The sequence below is a fragment of the Pseudophryne corroboree genome, chromosome 10, assembly GCF_028390025.1.
Source record: "Pseudophryne corroboree isolate aPseCor3 chromosome 10, aPseCor3.hap2, whole genome shotgun sequence".
Classification (NCBI taxonomy): Eukaryota; Metazoa; Chordata; class Amphibia; order Anura; family Myobatrachidae; genus Pseudophryne; species Pseudophryne corroboree.
The window spans coordinates 316575254-316595859 of record NC_086453.1 but is presented as its reverse complement, the minus strand read 5'-3'; the positions used below and the strand labels follow the sequence as shown (position 1 = coordinate 316595859).

Genomic DNA, 20606 nt, shown 5'->3' with positions numbered 1-20606 from the left:
GTTTCCGTTTTTTTGTTTTGCCAAGTACGTGGATTATACAAAAAACAGAAGGTACACTGGATTATGTGAGTATCATTTTTTTCACAGGTACCCCTAGGATTCTACATGGAGAAGAGGACCGAGCCTCGTGTGAACATAGGTAAGTATGTATGTTTGGAGGTGTGCATGTATGTAATAAACTTATACTGTCACAGTGTGTGTGTCCTGTTTTTTTGGGGGTATTTTTTTAGTAGTAGTACTACAGGTACCAGCGGGCCCGGTTTTCCACCGCATGCTGGTACTTGTGGTTCTCCAAGTACCAGCTTGCGGGGGAGGCTTGCTGGGACTTGTAGTACTGCTACTAAAAACAATATTCACATTTTTTTCAAAAGGCTATCAGCCCCCCATCCGCCGCCCTTGGATGGGGGGGGACAGCCTCGGGCTTCACCCCTGGCACTTGGGTGGCTGGAGGAGGGGGACCCCTTGATTTAAGGGGTTCCCACTCATCCAGGGTACCCTGGCCAGTGGTGACTAGTTGGGTATGTAATGCCGGAACCAGTATAAAAGTGTCCCCCGGCTGTGGCATTATGTACCTGGCTAGTGGAGCCCGGTGCTGGTTTCAAAAATACGGGGGACCCCTACGCTTTTTGTCCCCCCTATTTTTGGAACCAGGACCAGGCGCAGAGCCCGGTGCTGGTTTATGAAATATGGGGGAACCCCTGTCATTTCCCCCCCCCATATTTTGTCAACCAGGACCGGCTCAAAGAGCCCTAGGCTGGTCTTGCTTAGGAGGGGGGACCCCACGCATTTTTTTCCAGAAAATTTAACACTTTCCCACCCCTTCCCACTGATAAACATGCACGGATCTCATGGATCCGTGCATGCCTATCAGAACACGGTAAAAAAAAGCAGGTCTATTTTAAATTTGCTTTTTTTTACGATTTGTATTTTTTCACGACAGTGTTTGGCTATTGCCGGCAGTGTTCGTGAAATACACTTTTTAGTAAATTACCGAGTTGTATCAAAAAACAGTCGTATTTGACCGATGGTGTATTCATTCGTATTTCTTTTCTTTGACTTCCAAAAAAATACGAATGCCCTCATCACTGCCGAGATTTGAGTTTAGTAAATTCCCGAGATGACACTTTGAAGAAAAAACACCATCTCGGTCAAAATCGGGACCTTAGTAAATATACCCCATGGATGGCTCATAAATTGGGCAAAGTCGTCTCTGATTCCGTCACAACGGATGATTCACTTAGGGGCTGTTTTGGATTCAAGTCTGCAGAAAATATTTTTACCTCGGGAAAAGATATCCAAGGTGCAGTTAATGATTCAGGAATTGTTGCACAGTCAAACAATATCAGTTCACACGGCAATGCGAGTGATGGGGTTGATGGTATCAACATTCGACATGGTGGAATATGCACAGTTCCACTCAAGACCTTTGCAACATCTGATTCTGACCAGATGGAATGGAGTACATCAGACAATAAAGAAACAAATGATGGTACTACCAGTAAAGGTAAAAAGGTCATTAGCCTAGTGGCTACAGACATCCCATCTAGGCAAGGGGAGACCATTTTGGATATCAGATTGGGAGATCCTGACAACGGATGCCAGTCTTCAGAGCTGGGGAGCAGTGTCCGGAAAATTGTGGTTCCAGGGACAATGTACCACAGAAAAAAAGTTGCCTGCCAATAAATCTGTTGGAACTCCGGGCCATATACATGGCACTGATTCAGGCAAAGGACATTCTGCCAGGAAAACCAGTCCAGATCTGCTCGGACAATGCAACGGCAGTAGTGTACCTCAACCATCAGGGAGGAACTCGCAGCCAAAGAGCAATGAAAGAGGTAAGTCACATACTAAAGTGGGCAGAACTTTATCTTCCAGGATTGTCCGCAGTGTTTCTGGAGTCTAAAACTGGGAAGCGGACTTTCTCAGTCAACACACCATTCGCGCAACCGAAAGGGCTCTACACCCGGAAGTATTTCAGACTATAGTAGACAAGAGGGGGTTGCCAGAGATAGATCTCATGGTGTCCAGTCTGAACAGCAAAGTTCCGGCATACGGGTCAAGAACAAAAGACCCCAGAGCGATCCTTGTGGACGCTCTGTCAGTGAAATGGGAATTTCATCTGGTGTATATGTTTCCTCCAATCTCCCAGATTCCCAAGGTGGTAAGGAAAATAAAGCAAGCAAGGGGTGCCGTGATTCTAATAGCTCTGGCTTGGCCCAGAAGGCATTGGTACATAGATCTGCAGAGGATGTCGATGGATGCTCCAATTCTGCTCCCTCAACGTCCATATCTACTAATGCAGGGTCCTTGTTATCACAGGCATCTGGATCGGCTGTCTTTGACGGCGTGGCTGTTGAAACCTCTATCCTAAAGTCAAGAGGTTTTTCACAACAGGTAATTCAAACAATGCTCAGAGCAAGGAAACCCTCCTCGGCTCACATTTATCACTGAATATAACAAGCTTATATTTATTGGTGCAGTGGAAGAAATATAGATCCAAGATCTTTCAGAGTATCCAGAATCTTAGATTTCCTTCAGGCAGGAATGGATAAGGGTTTGAAGGTGGCTTCCTTGAGAGTTCAAGTTTCAGCATGTATGACTGTATGGTTTCAAAAGAATATTGCCACTTTACAGGATGTGCATACTTTTTTCCAGGGAATGCTGTGCATTCAACCACCTTTTGTTCCTCCTGCAGTACCTTGGGATTTAAGTCTGGTCCTCAAACCCTTCAAGGGGCTCCGTTTGAACCACTTAAGAAAGTGGATCTTAAATGGTTGACAGCTAAAGTGCTCTTTCTACTGACTATGACATCAGCTAGAAGAGTATCAGATTTAGGAGCGCTGTCATGTAAATCTCCTTTTCTCATTTTTTATCCAGATAAAGCAGTTTCAGAACTAGGTCTGGCTATCATCCTAAGGTGGTATATAAGTTTCACCTTAATGAAGAAATTGTAGCCCAGGATTTTCAGGTATCTGGACTTTCTGCGGGAGAAGCGTCGCTGGACGTAGTCCGTGCATTAAGAATCTACGTAGATCGTACCAGTGCCATCAGAAAGACAGATTCTCTCTTCATTCTCTATGGATTTCACAAGAGGGGATGGCCTGCTACTAAACAGACGCTAGCAAGATGGCTTCGAATTACGATTTCAGAAGCATACTCTCGATCTGATCTCCCTGTTCCGGCTAATGTCTCTGCTCACTCTACACGTAAGGAAGGTCCTTTATGGGCAGCACAACATGGTGCTTCAGCAGAACAGATATGTAAGACAGCCACATGGTCTTCCATTAACACTTTCAATAGACATTATGCCTTGGATACCTTTGCCTCTCATGATGCTGAATTCGGGTGAAATGTTCTCCTGTCTAATCAGGAGCGTCTCCACCACTAAAAATTGCTTTGGGAATTCTCAATGTTATCCTGTGGATAACCTGTGGACACTGCCGGAGAAATATACGTTATGGTAAGAACTTACCATTGATAACGGTATTTCTCCTATGTCCACAGGTTTCCACAGGGATCCCACCCTGACGCACCTGATTTGAGAATCTTTATACTCACTAACCTCTTCCCTCTTGCATGGAAGGGTGTGCATGTGTGTTTTTCTCGCCTGAATAGGGTTCCACATAATGCTCCTGCCTAAATTCTTTGGAAATAACTGATTTGACTGAGTCGGTGGGCGGGATTATATGGACGAGCCCATTGCATCCTGGGAGGCCAGAAAGCTTGTGATCGTTTGGTGCCAATCCACTGTCGCTCCATCATATCCCAATGTTATCCTGTAGAAACCTGTGGACATAGGAGAAATACCATTATCAACGGTAAGTTATTTCCATAACGTATATATTTTGTCAATTTGTCGGTTCCAGAGGGCACTATCCTGGCTACACTTGATGTGGTCAGTTTGTACACCTGTATACCCCATGAGACGACGTTACAGGTGGTCAAAAGGTTATTAGTTGGCAATGTACATTATGTGGGGTCAGATGTTTAATTTTTTTCTGCTATTGCTCAATTTTACCCTGAGCAACAATTATTTTATGTTTGTCGGTAAATACTTTAGACAACTGACAGGCTGTGCGATGGGGTCCTCTGTGTCCCCTTCATTTGCCAACACATATATGTGGGACGTAGAATGCAGTCTGTTCTTTGAAAAACAGGATTTTGCACAACTGTTGTTTTTGTATTTCCGTTATATTGATGATTTGATACTTACGTGGCAGGGTACAGAAAAACAGCTTGAGGATTTAATTACAATACATACTTTGTCTTCCAGTCCTATCAAATTAACGCTGACAGTGAGTGAACAAGAAATATGTTATTTGGACATATATATTAGATTAGAAGCAGGTCAGATTGTTACCAACCTATATACTAAACCTATACACTAAACCTATTGACCGCAACACCCTGCTTCGCCTTGATAGTTTCCATCCTGCCCCTACAGTAAAAGGACTGCCCTACTCCCAATTTTTATGAGTGTGTAGGGTTAATAGTGAAAGCAATGGAAAGGTCAGACAATTGGACATAATGGAAGCTAAATTTAAGCAGAGAGGATATCCAGCTAAACTCTTAAAATCTGCTACAGCAAAAGCATTAATGAAAGATAGAACTGAATTACTGAATCCCAGGAAAGTTGATAAATCCCTGAATGCCATCACTTGGGTGAATGCATATAATTCCATTGGTACACATACTAGCAGCATGGCCAAAAAATGATGGTCAATAGTGACATCAGATACAGAACTACCAGTTTTACACAAAAAAAGACTTATGCCCAGTTACACCAGGGGGCGTAATATTCGTGATGTAGTGGTAAGAACGGACATTACAAATTTGAAAACACATTTTTTGACAAGAAAAAATGGTTGTCACAAATGTCTCGGTTGTACTACCTTTACCTACAGTACATGTTCCCACAGGACACCATCACACACCCGTTTTCGGGTAAAAAAATTCCAGTTAAATGGTCATTGACATTCAGTACCAAATTTGTTGTCTATGTGATAATGTGCCCATGTGGCACTTATTACATAGGGAAGACTGAGTGCCAATTTAAAACTCGTATGGCACAGCACAGGCAAGCTATATGCAATGCCCTTATTATGGGTGTTGCAGAACAACTTGTAGCAAGACACTTTTTAGAGCAGAAACATACTGTAACATGGCTATGTTAAGGCACAGGATAATTGACCATGTCCCAGAGTCTATCAGAGGGGGCAACAGAGGGAAGAAGCTTTTACAGCTAGAATCACAATGGATATATAGATTACAAACACTTCACCCCAGGGGCCTGAATGACTCACTGGGGCTTATCCATTTTTTGTGATTATTCCTTCTTAATTAGTGCTTTAGATATACTAAGTGCTCCATAAAAGTTAAGTGGCCCATATTTGATAGTGGTTATGAAACCATATTCCATAATGTATGTCTGGTAATTTTCCCATAAGTCCGTATGGGTATGTTCCAGGGTTTTCTCTGTATAGAGTATTGTGATCATAATTAGTGATGAGCGGGTTCGGTTTCTCGGAAACCGAACCCCCCCAACTTCACCCTTTTTACACGGGTCCGAGGCATACTTGGATTCTCCCGTATGGCTCGGTTAACCCGAGCGCGCCCGAACGTCATCATCCCGCTGTCGGATTCTCGCGAGATTCGGATTCTATATAAGCAGCCGCGGGTCGCCGCCATTTTCACTCGTGCATTGGAAATGTTAGGGAGAGGACGTGGCTGGCGTCCTCTCCGTTATTGTTGAACTTGATTGTGCACTATTGCTTAATTGTGGGGAGGGCTGGGGAGCAGCTGTATAATATAGGAGGAGTACAGTGCAGAGTTTTGCTGATCAGTGACCACCAGTATATAATATATAGCATTACGGTACAGTAGGCCACTGCTGTACCTACCTCTGTGTCGTCATTAAGTATACTATCCATCTAGAATCTATACTTGTGGTGCATTTCAGTTGTGCAGTTTGCTGACACAGTGACCACCAGTATACTATATATAGCAGTACGGTACGGAAGGCCACTGCTGTACCTACCTCTGTGTCGTCATTAAGTATACTATCCATCTACATTCTATACCTGTGGTGCATTTTAGTTTTGCAGTTTGCTGACACAGTGACCACCAGTATACTATATATACCAGTACGGTACGGAAGGCCACTGCTGTACCTACCTCTGTGTCGTCATTAAGTATACTATCCATCTACATTCTATACCTGTGGTGCATTTTAGTTTTGCAGATTGCTGACAGTGACCACCAGTATATATAGCAGTATGGTACGGAAGGCCACTGCTCTACCTACCTCTGTGTCGTCAAGTATACTATCCATCCATACCTGTGGTGCATTTCAGTTGTGCGCAGTATATATAGTAGTAGGCCATTGCTATTGATAGTTACTGGCATATAATTCCACACATTAAAAAATGGAGAACAAAAATGTGGAGGTTAAAATAGGGAAAGATCAAGATCCACTTCCACCTCGTGCTGAAGCTGCTGCCACTAGTCATGGCCGAGACGATGAAATGCCATCAACGTCGTCTGCCAAGGCCGATGCCCAATGTCATAGTAGAGAGCATGTAAAATCCCAAAAACAAAAGTTCAGTAAAATGGCCCAAAAATCAAAATTAAAAGCGTCTGAGGAGAAGCGTAAACTTGCCAATATGCCATTTACGACACGGAGTGGCAAGGAACGGCTGAGGCCCTGGCCTATGTTCATGGCTAGTGGTTCAGCTTCACATGAGGATGGAAGCACTCATCCTCTTGCTAGAAAAATGAAAGTCTTTAGCTGGCAAAAGCACAACAAAGAACTGTGCGTTCTTCTAAATCACAAATACCCAAGGAGAGTCCAATTGTGTCAGTTGCGATGCCTGACCTTCCCAACACTGGACGGGAAGAGCTTGCGCCTTCCACCATTTGCACGCCCCCTGCAAGTGCTGGAAGGAGCACCCACAGTCCAGTTCCTGATAGTCAAATTGAAGATGTCACTGTTGAAGTACACCAGGATGAGGATATGGGTGTTGCTGGCGCTGGGAAGGAAATTGACAAGGAGGATTCTGATGGTGAGGTGGTTTGTTTAAGTCAGGCACCTGGGGAGACACCTGTTGTCCGTTGGACGAATATGGCCATTAACATGCCTTGTCAAAATACAAAAAAAATCAGCTCTTCGGTGTGGAATTATTTCAACACAAATGCGGACAACAGGTGTCAAGCCGTGTGTTGCCTTTGTCAAGCTGTAATAAGTAGGGGTAAGGACGTTAACCACCTCGGAACATCCTCCCTTATACGTCACCTGCAGCGCATTCATCATAAGTCAGTGACAAGTTCAAAAACTTTGGGTGACAGCGGAAGCAGTCCACTGACCACTAAATCCCTTCCTCTTGTAGCCAAGCTCCTACAAACCACACCACCAACTCCCTCAGTGTCAATTTCCTCCTTACACAGGAAAGCCAATAGTCCTGCAGGCCATGTCACTGGCAAGTCTGACGAGTCCTCTCCTGCCTGGGATTCCTCCGATGCATCCTTGAGTGTAACGCCTACTGCTGCTGGCGCTGCTGTTGTAGCTGCTGAGAGTCGATCGTCATCCCAGAGGGGAAGTCGGAAGACCACTTGTACTACTTCCAGTAAGCAATTGACTGTCCAACAGTCCTTTGCGAGGAAGATGAAATATCACAGCAGTCATCCTGCTGCAAAGCAGATAACTCAGGCCTTGGCAGCCTGGGCGGTGAGAAACGTGGTTCCGGTATCCACCGTTAATTCAGAGGCAACTAGAGACTTGATTGAGGTACTGTGTCCCCGGTACCAAATACCATCTAGGTTCCATTTCTCTAGGCAGTAGATACCGAAAATGTACACAGACCTCAGAAAAAGACTCACCAGTGTCCTAAAAAATGCAGTTGTACCCAATATCCACTTAACCACGGACATGTGAACAAGTGGAGCAGGGCAGACTCAGGACTATATGACTGTGACAGCCCACTGGGTAGATGTATTGCCTCCCGCAGCAAGAACAGCAGTGGTGGCACCAGTAGCAGCATCTCGCAAACGCCAACTCGTTCCTAGGCAGGCTACGCTTTGTATCACCGCTTTCCAGAAGAGGCACACAGCTGACAACCTCTTACGGAAACTGAGGAAGATCATCGCAGAATGGCTTACCCCAATTGGACTCTCCTGGGGATTTGTGACATCGGACAACGCCAGCAATATTGTGCGTGCATTACATCTGGGCAAATTCCAGCACGTCCCATGTTTTGCACATACATTGAATTTGGTGGTGCAGAATTATTTAAAAAACGACAGGGGCGTGCAAGAGATGCTGTCGGTGGCCCGAAGAATTGCGGGCCACTTTCGGCATTCAACCACCGCGTACAGAAGACTGGAGCACCACCAAACATTCCTGAACCTGCCCTGCCATTATCTGAAGCAAGAGGTGGTAACGAGGTGGAATTCAACCCTCTATATGCTTCAGAGGATGGAGGAGCAGCAAAAGGCCATTCAAGCCTATACATCTGCCCACGATATAGGCAAAGGAGGGGGAATGCACCTGACTCAAGCGCAGTGGAGAATGATTTCAACGTTGTGCAAGGTTCTGCAACCCTTTGAACTTGCCACACGTGAAGTCAGTTCAGACACTGCCAGCCTGAGTCAGGTCATTCCCCTCATCAGGCTTTTGCAGAAGAAGCTGGAGACATTGAAGGAGGAGCTAAAACAGAGCGATTCCGCTAGGCATGTGGGACTTGTGGATGGAGCCCTTAATTCGCTTAACCAGGATTCACGTGTGGTCAATCTGTTGAAATCAGAGCACTACATTTTGGCCACCGTGCTCGATCCTAGATTTAAAACCTACGTTGGATCTCTCTTTCCGGCAGACACAAGTCTGCAGAGGTTCAAAGACCTGCTGGTGAGAAAATTGTCAAGTCAAGCGGAACGTGACCCGTCAACATCTCCTCCTTCACATTCTCCCGCAACTGGGGGTGCGAGGAAAAGGCTAAGAATTCCGAGCCCACCCGCTGGCGGTGATGCAGGGCAGTCTGGAGCGAGTGCTGACATCTGGTCCGGACTGAAGGACCTGCCAACAATTACTGACATGTCGTCTACTGTCACTTCATATGATTCTCTCACCATTGAAAGAATGGTGGAGGATTATATGAGTGACCGCATCCAAGTTTTTTTGGTGGGGGCCCAAACCAACCAGTCATTTCAGTCACAGTCGTGTGGCAGACCCTGTCGCTGAAATGATGGGTTCGTTAAAGTGTGCATGTCCTGTTTATACAACATAAAGGTGGGTGGGAGGGCCCAAGGACAATTCCATCTTGCACCTCTTTTTTCTTAAATTTTTCTTTGCATCATGTGCTGTTTGGGGACAATTTTTTTGAAGTGCCATCCTGCCTGACACTGCAGTGCCACTCCTAGATGGGCCAGGTGTTTGTGTCGGCCACTTGTGTCGCTTAGCTTAGTCACACAGCCACCTTGGTGCGCCTCTTTTTTTCTTTGCATCATGTGCTGTTTGGGGACAATTTTTTTGAAGTGCCATCCTGCCTGACACTGCAGTGCCACTCCTAGATGGGCCAGGTGTTTGTGTCGGCCACTTGTGTCGCTTAGCTTAGTCACACAGCGACCTTGGTGCGCCTCTTTTTTTCTTTGCATTATGTGCTGTTTGGGGACTATTTTTTTGAAGTGCCATCCTGCCTGACACTGCAGTGCCACTCCTAGATGGGCCAGGTGTTTGTGTCGGCCACTTGTGTCGCTTAGCTTAGCCATCCAGCGACCTCGGTGCAAATTTTAGGACTAAAAATAATATTGTGAGGTGTGAGGTGTTCAGAATAGACTGGAAATGAGTGGAAATTATGGTTATTGAGGTTAATAAAACTATGGGATCACAATGACCCCCAAATTCTATGATTTAAGCTGGTTTTTAGTTTTTTTTGTAAAAAACACCCGAATCCAAAACACACCCGAATCCGACAAAAAAATTTCGGTGAGGTTTTGCCAAAACGCGTCCGAATCCAAAACATGGCGGCGGAACCGAATCCAAAACCAAAACACAAAACCCGAAAAATGTCCGGTGCACATCACTAATCATAATATAATATATTTTCTGTAAATTGTTTGGTATACAAAATAATTTAGATGTACTACTCCCCTCTTTTTAATATATTTTTTTATATATATTTTTTCAATATTTCTCCATTAATTTTTTAGAGAGCAACACAATTAATATTATATGTCCACATATTAATCATAATAATGATAATGATATATATGTATCACGTGATTATTATACACAGGCTAGATTTGGGTTATAGAAATCCCCTAGTCACAGTTTTGAAACCAAGTATGGTGTTTTTTACGTACACGATGTATGTATTTATATTATGTGATGATTTTACACAGGATGCATTTGGGTCTTATAACTAGAGATGAGCGGGTTCGGTTCTCAGAGAACTGTACCCTACCAGACTTTACCTCCCGAGCCCGGATCTGAGTCAGGCTCGGGTTTTCCCGCCTGACTCAGAAACCCGAACTCGGAAAAACGTCATCATCCTGCTGTCGGATTCTTGCGGGATTTGGATTCCATATAAGGAGCCGCGCGTCGTGGCCATTTTCACTCCAGTCTCGGAGAGTGTATTGAGAGGACATGTCCTCGGTGTTCAGTGTCTGTGTGGGGGTGGGAAAGGGGGGTGGCGAGTCTTGTACTGTGCTGTGCTGTGCTGTCCAGTGTAGTCAGTGTATTGAGCTGCATCAGTCCAGCCAGTCACAGTGTTGGTGTTCTCTGCTGCCATATAGCCAGTGTAGCTGTATAAAGTGGTGCTGTGTTGTGTAGACCAGTGGTAGTGTCCTGTCTCATCAGTCATTCCAGTGAAGATATACGCTGCTGCTATATGTCAACTGCTGAACACTGCTGCTATATGTCCACTGCTGCAGTATAATAATTATAACAACAACCTGTTGTGCTGCATCAGACCAGTCCTGTCTGTCCTGTCCTGTCTCATCCGTCATTCCAGTGACGATATATGCTGCTGCTATATGTCCACTGCTGCAGTATAATAATTATAACAACAACCTGTTGTGCTGCATCAGACCAGTGGTAGTGTCCTGTCTCATCAGTCATTCCAGTGACGATATACGCTGCTGCTATATGTCCACTGCTGCAGTATAATAATTATAACAACAACAACCTGTAGTGCTGCATCAGACCAGTGGTAGTGTCCTTTCCATCAGTCATTCCAGTCATTCCTGTGCTGCATATTGTCTCATATAACTCCCAAAAAATAATGGAGGACAATAATTTTGAGGATAAAATAGGGAAAGATCAAAAAGAACAACTTCCTCCTAGTGCTGAAGCTGCTGCCACTAGCCATGACATAGACGATGAAATGCCATCAACGTCGTCTTCCAAGGCCAATGCCCAATGTGATAGTAGAGGGCGTGTAAAATCCAAAAAGCCAAAGTTCAGTAAAAAGAACCAAAAAAAATTTAAATTGTCTGAGGAGAAACGTAAACTTGCCAATATGCCATTTACGACACGGAGTGGCAAGGAACGGCTGAGGCCCTGGCCTATGTTCATGACTAGTGGTTCAACAACCTGTTGTGCTGCATCATATGTCCACTGCTGCAGTATAATAATTATAACAACAACCTGTTGTGCTGCATCAGACCAGTGGTAGAGTCCTGTCTCATCAGTCATTCCAGTGATGATATACGCTGCTGCTATATGTCCACTGCTGCAGTATAATAATTATAACAACAACCTATTGTGCTGCATCAGACCAGTGGTAGTGTCCTGTCCATCAGTCATTCCTGTGCCGCATATTGTCTCATATAACTCCCAAAAAATAATGGAGAACAAAAATTTTGAGGATAAAATAGGGAAAGATCAAGAAGAACCACTTCCTCCTAGTGCTGAAGCTGCTGCCACTAAGCCATGACATAGACGATGAAACGCCATCAATGTCGTCTGCCAAGGCCGATGCCTAATGTGATAGTAGAGGGCATTTAAAATCCAAAAAGCCAAAGTTCAGTAAAAAGAACTAAAAAAAGAAATTTAAATCGTCTGAGGAGAAATGTAAACTTGCCATTTACGACACGGAGTCAGTGGCGCACCCAGGGGGGGGGGGGGGTTCCGAGTACCCAGAAACCCCCCTCCACTAAAAAAAAAAAAAAAAAAAAATTTAAGCTGCATGAGTATTATTAATGACTGTCTAGCGTCCTCTGCAGCCTGCTGTCTTCCTGGTGGCACTTGCAAGTGCAATAAAAGTTTACTTTATTTTAATTATAGTACATATATATCCATGTGCCTACATATATACACATGTATATACATACATACATACATATAAACACACACACACACACACACACACATATGATATATATATATACATGTGTATATATATATGTGTACTGTATGTGTGTGTGTATATATATATATATATATATATATGCATGTTTAATATGCTATGTATATGTGTATATGGGTTCACTACGATCTCCCGGCGGCCGGCCTCCCGGCGACCAGCATACCGGCGCCGGGAGGCCGGCCGCCGGCTTACCAACAGTGTGGCGAGCGCAAATGAGCCCCTTGCGGGCTCGCTGCGCTTGCCACGCTACGCGCGCCACACTATTCTATTCTCCCTCCAGGGGGGTCGTGGACCCCCACGAGGGAGAATAAGTGTCGGTATGCCGGCGGTCAGGCTCCCGGCGCCGGTATGCTGGTCGCCGGGAGCCCGACCGCCGGCATACTGAAGATCACCCGTGTATATGTATGTGTGTGTGTATGTATATATATATATATATATATATATATATATGTGTACTGGAAAGATATCAGCGCCACGGATGCAGTATCTTATCTGTTAACACTAGAATGGGAACCCTGCAAGTATTGTGTAAAAATCTGCTTAGTGTGTTGGCACTCCCTTTAGTATATCAGGGTGTCAGCTCGTTACCTCAAATAGATATAGGTATTGGTACCGTTACCTATGAAAATGGTTATGTGGACAAAGGATGAGGTGGTAGAGAGCGACCAATGGTGCAGAATAAATGCTAAAAAACAGTATGATGATATAAAAAATGTGTACAAATTTATTGCAGTGGGACGCACTATACAAACTGGTTATAAAAACATACAAGCTCATATAAAAAGATATATATATATGACCCTATACAAAAAAAACAAAATTAAAAAAGATTATTAAAATTTAAAAAGAAAAGAGCATGGTGACATAAAACTAGATGTATTACTAAAAAAACTTTGAAGTATCACTTTAACACAGAGGGTAAAAAATACTTAAAAAGTTTAAAAAGCACAAAAAGAAATAAAAGGCGTTCAAAAGGATATAAAAAAGAGGAATCAAAATAGCTTAACTTTGTGGTGAGGTTAGACCAAAGAGTAGCTACCAACGCGTTTCGTCCTATCTGGACTTCATCAAGGGGTGATTTGAGACTAGAGACAGACCATATTTATACCCAAACTAAAAGGAAGTGATGTACGCATCACTTCCTGTGATCAATTAACATGACTATTCAGATATTGCCCAAAAATATGTATTGCACAGCATGTAAGTTACAATTAATGATTGGAGCTTTGGAGAAGAAAAACGGGTGAGAAATAATGAAAGGAACAGCTACAATCCATAAAAGACGCTCAGAGCCGCGGACTTCCGGTCCGGGCTCTGCGTGACGTCATATCCGCCCCAAATCCGGTATCCGGCGCATCGTACTGCGCATGCGTTAGTCCTGTGCGGCGGACAGTACTGTTGTTGTTATCCTCTCGGACGGTTGCCTGGTTACCCGGCGGACGTGTTATGTGAAGGTTGAACAACACTTTCTTGCGGCAGCCATATTACTGGATTCTGAATGCACAGCGGACATTCTTGAGTAGGATGATACATTCCTGCGGCGGACATGTTTTAAGAGTCTGATTAAACGGAATATTGTCTGTGTGTCAATTGGATCCAAAACTTGGTCATCTCCAGATCGGATATAAAACAGAGGAAGGATATATTCAGAAAAAATGGTCAATAAATACAAATAAAACAGACGCATTTATTTCATTAGGACTGTATGGTATTGAGGGATTTAAGGATCTAATATTTACTGGTAGAATTGTGCTCATAAAATAGACCAACATGAGACAGTTATAAGTGGGAGAGATAGAGTCCTATGTACATATATAACATACATTGCTTATAAAAGGGTAAATATAATATAAAGGTAGTCCACAATTAAGGGTACAATCTCTGGTGATACACTGGAATAAATAGAATAGTTTTCATATTATAAGGGCATCATTTGTGAGTTGTTAAGTATACACAATTTCTTAGGTATACACAATTTTTCCACTATGCATTTACAACACCCGGGCTTCCAAGTGGGTCTCCCATCCTTGTACTAGCCGAGCCCAGCCTTGCTTAGCTTCCAAAGTTTGGACGGCATTGGGCGTCTCCAGGCTGGTATGATAGTAATAGTAATGTGGAAATGTGAGGAGAGACCTTGAGTGTATACAGCAGGCTGATGACGAGAGATAATCGGCTTCGTTAAAGCAAGGAACAGGATAGATAATGTAGGGACAACAGAGAGGCAAAAATAGGGGTAGAGATCGGAATATCCCTGGGATTCAGGTTTCCTGTGCGATCATTTTTTACAGCACCTAGTCTCCCCTGGAGGTCACTCATCCAGGTACTGGCCAGGCCCAACACTGCTTCGCTTCCAAGATCGGCCGGAATTGGGCATGTCCAGTGTGGTATGGCTGTAATGAGGAAGCAGAGGGTCACTGTAGACCAAGGAAAAAGAGGGGACTGGGGAGGGAATGTAGGGGGGGGGGGGAGGGGGGGGGGACCGAGGATGTATAAAAAGGAGGGATGGCTTACGTTACAAGAAGGGTGCTATCTCGTATACTTCGTTGAAGCCATCCGGGTGGAGAGTATTCAATTCATAAATCCAGAACATTTCCCTTCTGGAGAGGAGGTTGGAAAGATCTCCTCCTCTTTCTCCCAACGATACCAGTTCGATGCCTTTAAAAGTTAGTGTCTCTGGATCCGAGTTGTGGCATTGATGAAAATGTCTCGATACTGCATGTGTGAGGACTTTGTTCTTTATATTCCTAATGTGTTCTTGGATGCGAAGTTTCAAGATTCTTTTGGTTTTGCCAATGTACTTCAGACCGCAAGGACATTCCAGAAGATATATTACAGATGGTGTGTTACAATTAATAAACTGTTTGATACGGTATTCCTTCTTAGTGTTGGTGTTGTTGAAGGATTTTCTGTTATGATGAAGGTACTTGCAAATATTGCACTTTCCACACTTAAAACTGCCCACACATTTCGGCATGGGGTTCCTAGTTTCAGGGTTTCTTAGCATGCTGGGTGCTACCAGGTCCTTCAAGCTTTGTGATTTTCGAAACACTAATTTGGGTTCTTTGGTAAGGTAATCCTTTAAGATAGGGTCCATCAATAGGATGTGCCAGTATTTTTTGAGTGTTTGTCTGATAAATTTCTCATGCCTGCTGTATGTCGTGATGAACTTAACATTGTCTTCCCTGTTTTCCTTGGGTTTGTATTTCAGAAGTTCACCTCTTTCTAATTCTTTGGTTCTAGCCATAGCTCCTTCCAGGAGTTGTGCAGGGTACCCCTTTTCCTTGAATCTCTCCTTGTAAACTTCCAATTGCTGATCTCTTTCTTCATTTCTCTTACAGTTACGTGCTATTCTATTAAACTGAGAGAATGGGATGTTGTCTTTCCACTGTTGTCGGTGATTACTCTTGTAGTGCACGTAGCTATTCATGTCTACTTTCTTGATGAAGTTGCTCGTGATAATTTCACTACCTGAGTGTGTCAGGACCAGGTCCAGAAATTCAATTCTTTCGGTGTCCTCCACAGCCGTGAAGCTGAGATTCATGTTGTTTGCCGAGATATGTGTTAAAAACTCTTTAAAAACCTGTTGATCTCCTTCCCATACAATTAAAATGTCATCAATGTATCGTTTATAAAAAATGATGTTGTGTTGGTACGGGTTGTTTGTGAAAATATATTTGTTCTCCCATTGTCCCATAAAAAGATTCGCAAAGCTAGGTGCAAAAATAGTCCCCATAGCTGTGCCACAGATCTGGAGATAAAATCCATCTAAAAACTTAAAATAATTATGTTTTAAAATAAAGAGCATAATTTCGCACAGGAAAACTCTGTGATCCTCTGTGATTAGATGGTCCTTGCTGAGGAATTCGTTGCAGGCTTCAATCCCTTTGTCATGTTCTATGCAAGTGTATAAAGATTGCACATCTATTGTGACCCATCTATATGTATCCTTCCACTGGAAATTCTCCATCAGGTTCAGAACCGTTGTAGTATCCTTCAGATAAGCAGGTAAGTCCATGACATATTTTCTTAAAAATAGGTCTACGTACTCTGAGAGATGTGAAGTCAGGGAATCGATACCTGCCACTATGGGTCTTCCCGGGGGATTTTCCAGAGACTTATGTATTTTCGGGAGAAAGTAAAAAATGGGGGTAGTGGGGTTGGAATTTAAAAGATACTGGAATTCCTCTTTAGTGATAATTTCACGTCTAAAACCTTTTAAAAGCATTGTCCTCAATTCTTCTACAAAGGTTTCCTTAGGGTCGTTTTGTAATGGAATATATGAGGATCTATCACCCAGTAATCTGTTAGCTTCTATGGTATAGGCTTCTCTATCCATAATGACCAACCCCCCCCCTTTGTCAGCCGCTTTTACAACAATATTCTTATTCTCCTGAAGTCTTTTGACTGCTTCTGTTTCTCTATTCGTGAGATTTCTTTCCTTAATATGCGTGGTGGTAGTGTCACAGAGGTCCTTCTTTACTAAATCATAGAACAGGCCCACATAGTGTCCCTTGGATTCAAGGGGGTAAAATTTAGAAGTGGGCTTTAGACCAGATTTTGATTGTTCATAGTTTTGTATAATTGCATCCTCCTTTTTAAGGAAATGACGTTTGAGGGTGATTTTCCGTATAAATTTGTTTAAGTCAATGAAGACATCAAACTTATTCATTCCTTTGGTGGGTGCAAACGAAAGACCTTTATTTAGCAAGGTGGTTTCATGTTCTGTCAATACGTGGCTGGAGAGGTTGTAGATACCTTTTGAAGTAGCCGGTTCTACTCTAGATTTCGTCTTTTGAACAGGTTCTTTCCTCCTACCCCCACGGAATCCTCTTCTTCTTCGAACCTTCTTTTCCGTGGCGATATGTTGGTGGTTCTCCATTTTTCTGTTGTCCTTGCCGTGCCTTTGAGATGATGAGAAGTGCTTGGTGATAAAAAAGGTTCCTCTATGTTAGAGTCCAATCTCTGTAGTGTTGAGAATCTATTGGTGGTTCTGATAGGGTTCAAAGGCTTTCCCCTTGTATTAGTCTGTGGATTTCTCTGTTTTTTGGGGATGGATTGCCAATGGTCCCTAGTTCCTTTTGGCTCCTGTCGTTCTCCTCTGTTGAACCTACTCCAGTTCTTCACCATATTGTTCTCATAGTCCTGTCTGTCTCTAGTAAACTTCTTTTCTTTATTCTTGATCACTTCTTCCTCTATACGTTCTAGTTTTTTGTTTAGAACCTTTTCATTGATTCTAAAATCCTCTTTATCCTTATGCGTCTCCATTTTGTTCTCAGCCTCCTTAATCTCTAATTCCAGGTCTGAGATAATGCGTTTCTTTTCTGCTATTAGCAGTTTCATGAGGTTAATGGAACAGTTATGTGATGTGTTGTCCCATTCCTTCATAAAGTCCTGATTGTCCATACCAAAGGTTGGTTGTTTCGATAGCCTGAGTCCTCTGGGGATCCTATTTACACTAACATAGTGTTCCAGGCCCCTGATGTCCCACCATGCCTTGACTTCCTTTGTCAGGAGTCTTTCTATGCTCCAAAACATGTCGTCGAGATTGTTAGTGTTATGTTCAATCTCTGGAGTGGCAGTTTCATTAAAAATCTTTTGACATAAGTTACTCCTTTTGTTAGTGCGTTCCTTTGTTCCAAACATGCTGTGTGTGATACTGGTCTCCTCCAGGCGGCTGAAAGCAATAATACCAAGAGAGAAAATGTGTACTGGAAAGATATCAGCGCCACGGATGCAGTATCTTATCTGTTAACACTAGAATGGGAACCCTGCAAGTATTGTGTAAAAATCTGCTTAGTGTGTTGGCACTCCCTTTAGTATATCAGGGTGTCAGCTCGTTACCTCAAATAGATATAGGTATTGGTACCGTTACCTATGAAAATGGTTATGTGGACAAAGGATGAGGTGGTAGAGAGCGACCAATGGTACCGAATAAATGCTAAAAAACAGAATGATGATATAAAAAATGTGTACAAATTTATTGCAGTGGGACGCACTATACAAACTGGTTATAAAAACATACAAGCTCATATAAAAAGATATATATATGACCCTATACAAAAAAAACAAAATTAAAAAAGATTATTAAAATTTAAAAAGAAAAGAGCATGGTGACATAAAACTAGATGTATTACTAAAAAAACTTTGAAGTATCACTTTAACACAGAGGGTAAAAAATACTTAAAAAGTTTAAAAAGCACAAAAAGAAATAAAAGGCGTTCAAAAGGATATAAAAAAGAGGAATCAAAATAGCTTAACTTTGTGGTGAGGTTAGACCAAAGAGTAGCACCCAACGCGTTTCGTCCTATCTGGACTTCATCAAGGGGTGATTTGAGACTAGAGACAGACCATGTTTATACCCAAACTAAAAGGAAGTGATGTACGCATCACTTCCTGTGATCAATTAACATGACTATTCAGATATTGCCCAAAAATATGTATTGCACAGCATGTAAGTTACAATTAATGATTGGAGCTTTGGAGAAGAAAAACGGGTGAGAAATAATGAAAGGAACAGCTACAATCCATAAAAGACGCTCAGAGCCGCGGACTTCCGGTCCGGGCTCTGTGTGACATCATATCCGCCCCACATCCGGTATCCGGCGCATCGTACTGCGCATGCGTTGGTCCTGTGCAGCGGACAGTACTGTTGTTGTTATCCTCTCGGACGGTTGCCTGGTTACCCGGCGGACGTGTTATGTGAAGGTTGAACAACACTTTCTTGCGGCAGCCATATTACTGGATTCTGAATGCACAGCGGACATTCTTGAGTAGGATGATACATTCCTGCGGCGGACATGTTTTAAGAGTCTGATTAAACGGAATATTGTCTGTGTGTCAATTGGATCCAAAACTTGGTCATCTCCAGATCGGATATAAAACAGAGGAAGGATATATTCAGAAAAAATGGTCAATAAATACAAATAAAACAGACGCATTTATTTCATTAGGACTGTATGGTATTGAGGGATTTAAGGATCTAATATTTACTGGTAGAATTGTGCTCATAAAATAGACCAACATGAGACAGTTATAAGTGGGAGAGATAGAGTCCTATGTACATATATAACATACATTGCTTATAAAAGGGTAAATATAATATAAAGGTAGTCCACAATTAAGGGTACAATCTCTGGTGATACACTGGAACAAATAGAATAGTTTTCATATTATAAGGGCATCATTTGTGAGTTGTTAAGTATACAGAATTTCTTAGGTATACACAATTTTTCCACTATGCATTTACAACACCCGGGCTTCCAAGTGGGTCTCCCATCCTTGTACTAGCCGAGCCCAGCCTTGCTTAGCTTCCAAAGTTTGGACGGCATTGGGCGTCTCCAGGCTGGTATGATAGTAATAGTAATGTGGAAATGTGAGGAGAGACCTTGAGTGTATACAGCAGGCTGATGACGAGAGATAATCGGCTTCGTTAAAGCAAGGAACAGGATAGATAATGTAGGGACAACAGAGAGGCAAAAATAGGGGTAGAGATCGGAATATCCCTGGGATTCAGGTTTCCTGTGCGATCATTTTTTACAGCACCTAGTCTCCCCTGGAGGTCACTCATCCAGGTACTGGCCAGGCCCAACACTGCTTCGCTTCCAAGATCGGCCGGAATTGGGCATGTCCAGTGTGGTATGGCTGTAATGAGGAAGCAGAGGGTCACTGTAGACCAAGGAAAAAGAGGGGACTGGGGAGGGAATGTAGGGGGGGGGGAGGGGGGGGGACCGAGGATGTATAAAAAGGAGGGATGGCTTACGTTACAAGAAGGGTGCTATCTCGTATACTTCGTTGAAGCCATCCGGGTGGAGAGTATTCAATTCATAAATCCAGAACATTTCCCTTCTGGAGAGGAGGTTGGAAAGATCTCCTCCTCTTTCTCCCAACGATACCAGTTCGATGCCTTTAAAAGTTAGTGTCTCTGGATCCGAGTTGTGGCATTGATGAAAATGTCTCGATACTGCATGTGTGAGGACTTTGTTCTTTATATTCCTAATGTGTTCTTGGATGCGAAGTTTCAAGATTCTTTTGGTTTTGCCAATGTACTTTAGACCGCAAGGACATTCCAGAAGATATATTACAGATGGTGTGTTACAATTAATAAACTGTTTGATACGGTATTCCTTCTTAGTGTTGGTGTTGTTGAAGGATTTTCTGTTATGATGAAGGTACTTGCAAATATTGCACTTTCCACACTTAAAACTGCCCACACATTTCGGCATGGGGTTCCTAGTTTCAGGGTTTCTT

At 43.1% G+C, this 20606-nt stretch overlaps 2 pseudogenes; both read right to left on the bottom strand.

The window, feature by feature from the left end:
* Positions 1 to 14638: 14638 nt before the first annotated feature.
* LOC134968243 (5S ribosomal RNA) lies at positions 14639 to 14757 on the bottom strand (annotated as a pseudogene).
* Positions 14758 to 19889: 5132 nt separating this feature from the next.
* LOC134968241 (5S ribosomal RNA) lies at positions 19890 to 20008 on the bottom strand (annotated as a pseudogene).
* Between the last annotated feature and the right edge of the window lie 598 nt (positions 20009 to 20606).